This window comes from Camelus ferus, chromosome 21, assembly GCF_009834535.1.
Source record: "Camelus ferus isolate YT-003-E chromosome 21, BCGSAC_Cfer_1.0, whole genome shotgun sequence".
In the NCBI taxonomy this organism is placed as follows: domain Eukaryota; kingdom Metazoa; phylum Chordata; class Mammalia; order Artiodactyla; family Camelidae; genus Camelus; species Camelus ferus.
The window spans coordinates 19,999,696-20,005,174 of record NC_045716.1 but is presented as its reverse complement, the minus strand read 5'-3'; the positions used below and the strand labels follow the sequence as shown (position 1 = coordinate 20,005,174).

General features: G+C 45.9%; 1 long non-coding RNA gene across 1 annotated transcript; it reads left to right on the top strand.

The window, feature by feature from the left end:
• Positions 1-472: 472 nt before the first annotated feature.
• On the top strand, positions 473-5,112 carry LOC116658695. Its single transcript, XR_004313960.1, has 2 exons — positions 473-1,188; positions 1,517-5,112. It is a non-coding gene; the product is annotated as an uncharacterized LOC116658695 (long non-coding RNA).
• Positions 5,113-5,479: the final 367 nt, after the last annotated feature.

Here is a 5,479-nt window from a genome sequence, read left to right as displayed (position 1 = left end):
AGCAGCCCACGCTTAACAAGCAGAACCCGAGCAGTGGACGTTCCCTTCCTTACGCCTGGAAACGCTGGCTTACCGTCTTGTCGTAAGCGCTGCACCTTTGGAGTCCCCGAGGGGCAAGAGGACAAGTCAGGGGGCCGGAAGCTCCCACTCCTCCCGTGACTTTTCGGGGGACGGAGGAAATTGGCGAAGCCCATTGGCTAGTGGGCATCAGAAGAGGCTGGGTCACTCGGCCTGCCCGTGGGGCAGTGTGGGCGTTGTAGTTCAGGGGACCGTGGTCCCGTCTTTCGGAGAGAAGTCTTGGAGGCCAGTGGGTCCGAGCTGGTGCGGAGAAGCTGCTTGCACGGGAGAATCGGGGGTGGAGGAGCTGCGTGGGTGTGGTTTTGCTCTGCTAGTTCTCTTTCGGGTGAGACCTTGCTCTTTCTGTCTCTCCTTCAGGGGCCTTCAGTTCGTCCCAGACTTGAGGCTTCCCTCTTTATAAGCCCCAGTTACCTACAAATCCCCTTTATGCTTCTAAGCTGGCTCCGACTGGCCTTAAGTTCCTCGTCTCTCTGTGATCTTCACACTCGGTCCCTGGAATCCACCTCCATCCTTCTTTCTCTCGCGAGTACCCTTTCTTGTCTCTGTCCTAGACAGACAGAACTCTTCTTAACACTTTGCCTTTAGCCCAGGAGGCATGCCAAGGGCCCCAAGAAAAGGCTCTCACAGCATGTTTGTAGGCATAAGCAGATCTGAGCCTTCCAGTTACGTAGACTTGCAGCTCACTTCTTTTTGTTTCTCTTCTAGTCATTGCCTCTTTTCTGGTTCCACCTCTCCGTAGTCTCTGCTTAAGCCTGGTGGGCAGCCTTGGTCACAGACGGCCCCCTTTTGGTCCTGACAGTTTGTCTCTGTCCTCCACATTTTGATAATACAACAGTGGGTGCACACCTGGGTTGACTTGTAGGCCAGAGAGGGGGAATGAAAGAAACTGGATAGAAAAAAAAGAAGAAAGTGCAGAACTAGGTTTTATAGAAGTCAGGAGGCTATATGGTGAAAGAGGGGGAAGAGAGAGCAATCCTTTTCTTTGTGTACCTCAGCAAACAGTTTGGTGCTGGCTGTGAGCAGGGCTCTGTGGGCTCCGTGCTGGGGATGCCCTAGCCAAAAACCATCTAGATGCTGGGGGAGCCAGTCTGGGATGACACAGATGTACAGGTAAGCAACAGGGCAGGATGACGTCAGCCTCTCTCCCACCTTCCTCTGTGTTCCTCTGCTTATTCTCATCCCTCCTTCAGCTCATTCCAGAGTACTTTGCCTCTTCACCTCTCCTTCTGTTCCGTACTCTTCTTACCATTCCCAGGCTCCCTTCTCCCCTTGTTCTGACCCAAGCTGTTTCCTTTGTATCTTGCTGTTTTGTTACTTGGCCACCGGATAGTGTTGCGGGGAAAGCCACGTTCGCAGGGGATTTAGTGACACAGAATGCCCCATGCCTGGCCTTCATCCTTGTGTGAAGAAATGCCTGTTAATTGTCGTCTTGTTGCAGGGCTCCGCGGTCTCTCAGCGCTTTTACCCACTGCTTGTGCCGCAGTCACTTGCAGTGCTTCAGGATCGTGACGCGCCATGCAGCTCCAACTGTCTTAATTATTCTGCTGCCTATTGAGTGATGGGAGGAATCTGAGATTTGAGAAGTTAATCTCATGGTTGGCTCAATGGTAGAGTGCATGTATGAGGTCCTGGGTTCAATCCCCAGTACTTCCATTAAAAAAATAATAATTTCATGAAAACAGTAGACAGGAGGGACCCACTGATGTGTGATGTGACATAGAACCTTGTGTAACTGGGGAAGATAAGCCTTAGCATCTGTTTTTTTTTTTTTTTTTTCTCAAGAGTGCCTTAATGGATTGGCTAGGCTAGAGTGGGAATATTACCTTTTCAAAAGATATTTTTGAACTGTTAAATCAGATCTTTTTCTTCCCCTAGTCTATTCTACATTGTCTTATTGGAGGCAAGTGCAGTAGGTGGGTGGGGGTTGATAGGTTTCCAAATAATAAATAATCTAATAACCATGCTTATTTAGTTTAAGAATGCTTTGCAATGCCTTTGGGCAGTAGATTTACCTCTGAGGTTGTTTATGACTAATACTACTTCATTTGCATCCCTTGAGAATGGGGCCTACCATTAAAGAGGTGAAATTTCATCTTCGGTGCTTAAATGGATCGTCTCCAAACCCCTACATGATTTGATCCCTTCTTACCTCTCTAATCTCACCTCCTACCCTCTTCCTTGTGGTCACTCTGCTCTGGCTACCTGGCTTTATTGCTGTTTTGTGAACATGCCATGTACACTCCCTCTGCCTGGAATACCCTTCTTCAGGTACCCTTTTTCAGGGCCTCACGCAAATACTCATCCATCAAAGAGGCCTCTCTGACCACCTTATTTAAAATAGAGCTTTTATCACTCCAGCCATGTCAAGTAGTATGACTTCTTGAAAATATACATTTGTTGACTTGCTTATTGTCTTGTTTCCCAAACTAGAAAATGAGCCTCATGAGAGTATGGTCTTAATCTGTTTCCTCAGTCCCTAGGACGTGGTGTATGGAAAGCACTCATTTGCAGAATGAAAGGATTTTTTAAAAAGCATTTACAGAGCGCTTTCTGTGTGCAAGACACTGTGTATAGTGAATAGTGTGGGATCTACAGAGACAAATAAGATACAGTCCTTAACTGTGAGCAATCTGCAATATAGAAAAACTAGAATAATCAAGGGTTATCTCAGTAAGTTGTGGCTAAGCAAATTCCCTAAGTCTGAAGAACCAGGGTCCACTGTGGTGTTTCGGGGACATAGAACCATTTTCCCCACTTTTGAACTGGCTTCAGTACTGCTCTGTTATCTCTGGGACCACTTCCCACCTTCTTGTGCGGAAGGATGAGACTGACCTATTGCTTTTGCCTCTATCCTGGTCTCCTGGCTGCCAGTCTCACTCCCCTTCCAGGGCATCCACTTTACTGCCACAGAGGGACTGTCACCAACCACAAAGCTGAGCGTGTCTCCCACGTAAAGCCGTTCAGTTGGCAGCTCCCTAGTTGGCATTCCAGGCACCCCTTCTCCGCTCCCGACTTTCATTCCACTTTATCTCAACATCTTTATCTTCTCTATACTCTTCCTGACTTAATGATTCAGAAATATGAAATTTGCAATCCCCTGACTATATTACTATTTTATTTTTCTCTCTGTTGTTTTCTTTGTCCAGAATGCTCTTTCCCTTAATCCTTGCCTTTCTACATTTGCTGATCTTTCACAACTCGGCCAGAGGAACATGTCTTCCAAGAAGCTCTAACAGCTCTCTTCTGCCCAGGGTAGATGGGTTTCTTCTCCTATGCCCACTCCTTCTATCAAAACAAAACGTATTTTTGTATGTATGAATCTCTACCTACCAGACCGTAGGTCCTTTGAAGCTGGTTATGGAAAGGGCTGTCTGCCTGGCGTTTGAGAGTACGGGCCTTGGAGTCAGTCAGACCCAGGTTTGAATTCCAGCTCTGACACTTGCTGGCTGTACATCACAGAACTCACTGGGCCTCCGTCCTCTTCAGTAAAATGATCTAATCTTACTCATCTCTTAACTGGGCTTAAGTCTTGCTTCCTGCCTCATACTGGCAGTTCCCTGGGGTTACACTGTCTCCCCAGGTGACTCATAAACCTATTGAGGGAAGGATTGTTGGGGAAAGACACTGTATAGTGGAAGGGAAAGCAAGAAAGGGAGACAATTTTACTCAAAAGAGGAGGTGGTACTTCTTGAGTTAGTTTTATTTTAAAAGAGTTCTTATGGAGTCTAATGTAATTTTTTCCTGTTGCAAATGGAATCATTTTATCCTCTCTTCTTTTAGACCCCAGGATTCTTTTTAGGCCCCTTGAAAGTTTTCCCTGGGTGACCTGTGTGTTTCAAACATAAGTCCATGCAAAGAACTATAATAAGACACAATGATATGATTAGGGAGTGTCACGAGCAAGGCTCGGCAGAGGCAGTGTGTGTGTGTGTGTGTGTGTGTGTGTGTGTGTGTGTGTGTGGAGAGAGATGTAGAAGGTCAGGAGAGTAACTACCATAAATGTAGGCCCCCCCTCTTTTTCCTGACCAAATGAATATTAGGGGGAATTTTAGTCCATTAGGGGACTCCAGAGAGAACAGGGACGAGGGAAGTGAGGGAGAGATCAGAGGGACCCCTGGGAGACCCGCCTCACCTAGAATATGCCCTTCCCTACCTAGGAAGCATTCCTGGAAAGTACAAAGCTGCCTCTTAGGGAAGGGGTCCTGACTGGTCTCCCTCCCCCTTGATGCACCTTGACTGCAGCTTTACAGATTCTGAAACAAATAACGTGTCTAAAATCTCACCCTTGTAAGTGAAGAGCAGAGTAAAGAACCGAGGTCTGCATGACTGTTTGGTAGTGGGGGTGACCCTGGAGTAGAGTCCTTGGCATTTCTGGTGTGTTCCCTGAACTCCATAGGGAAGGGCTGTTGGGATGCAGAAGTGAACATGGACATGGGGGACATACCTGCTCAGTGAGGACACCATGTGCTGCTGTCTCCTGTCCTCCCCTTATGCTGTGACTTGTGATCACTCTGACCGCCCCCCCCACCCCAGTGGTGATAGACTCACTGCAGCGCCTTGACCAAAGGGAGAGACACCAAGGCAAGGGAGGCACATTTGGGGCAGAGTAGGACCTATCTTGGTCCTTAGGTGTTTTTGAGGACTCTTGTTACTCTTTCGCAAATACCACCCCCCCCCTTTTTTTTTTTTGATCTGGTCGTGTGTGTCAGGGATGGAGTGACTGGTGCCTATAGAGGAAGGGATATGGTGTTCTGGGATCTAGTGACTTTATCTGCTACTCAGTGCAGGCAGACCTACCCAGGAAATCCTCTCCTGCCTTCTCTGTTTATTGAATCTGTATTTCCATCTTCAAGAGTCCTAAGCTATCTCCTTCTCTTCCCACTAGGAGCCTTTGCAGGTGGGTCTCCTAAAGATGCTTAAAGAGAATCAGCCAACAGCTTGGCTCATTTCATTTGGTTCTTCGTTTAGCAAAACCCACAGGAAGTCCACTCTTCTCTTCATAAATACAGGAAATAAACATTGCTTTCTGTGCTTTATCAGGCTTGGCTGTTTGATTATAAATTGAAGTTTTTTTTCCCTCCCTTTGATTATAAAAGTAACATATGTATATTGTATATATTTCAGAAAAATCATGAAATTGAAAAATAAAACGAGCATCACCTGTTTATCTATGTACTCAGAGAAAACACTTAACGTTTTAGAGATTTCCAATAGTTTTATCTGCACATGTATAAAAACTTAAAAATAATATGCACACCTATTTTTAATTAAAATGTTTTTTGATTGTAAACTTAAAAGTTTATAAACAAGGCTATGGAGGAGGAATCAAAGTGTTTGTAATACTTTAGTTGGCAAGTGAGCAAAATTTTTGTTTAGTGCTTTTTTTCTTTTATGAATTCTT